The 656-nt window shown below is 43.4% G+C and overlaps 1 protein-coding gene across 1 annotated transcript in view; it reads right to left on the bottom strand.

Moving 5' to 3' along the window:
• The window catches only part of LOC106868016 (atrial natriuretic peptide receptor 1), a 100713-nt gene that overhangs the window by 86913 nt on the left and 13144 nt on the right, over window positions 1-656 (bottom strand). The gene's annotated exons all lie outside the window — the stretch shown is intronic.

Below are 656 nucleotides of genomic sequence, written 5' to 3'. Positions count from 1 at the left end.
GTGTGTGTGTGTGTGTGTGTGTGTGTGTGTGTGCGTGTGCGAGCGTGTGTGTGGGTGTGTGCCTTTTTACTTTTACTTTTTCTTCAAGAAACAGATTGAAGTTCAAGAAAATCTGTGACAAGGGAAGCAACTCTTAAATCAGCAATGGGAGTTATCTCCCTTTAAATATTTGACTAAGACTGATGTGTAAATAATAATTAGGCGTAATAGTTTAACGCTCGGCAAAGTAAGTCTTTTACGTTGCGAGCCTACACTCGTATTTTCTTGTAATCTCTTTTACACGTTTCAGTTACTTGAGTGCAGCCATGCTGCTATAGTAGAAGACCCTTGGCCAAGGTGTCACGCAGTGGGACTGAACCCGAAAACATGTAGTTTGGAAGCAAGCTTCTTACCACACAGTCACGCCTGTGCCCAAAACAGTATCAACAGTATACTCTTACTCTTTACTCTTTTACTTGTTTCAGTCATTTGACTGCGGCCATGCTGGAGCACCGCCTTTAGTCGAGAAAATCGACCCCAGGACTTATTCTTTGTAAGCCTAGTACTTATTCTATCGGCTTCTTTTTGCCGAACCGCTAGATTACGGGGACGTAAACACACCAGCATCGGTTGTCAAGCGATGGTGGGGGGACAAACACAGACACACAAACATACAT

The sequence above is a fragment of the Octopus bimaculoides genome, chromosome 9 (genome assembly GCF_001194135.2).
Source record: "Octopus bimaculoides isolate UCB-OBI-ISO-001 chromosome 9, ASM119413v2, whole genome shotgun sequence".
In the NCBI taxonomy this organism is placed as follows: Eukaryota; Metazoa; Mollusca; class Cephalopoda; order Octopoda; family Octopodidae; genus Octopus; species Octopus bimaculoides.
This window is presented reverse-complemented; position numbering and strand designations above follow the sequence as displayed.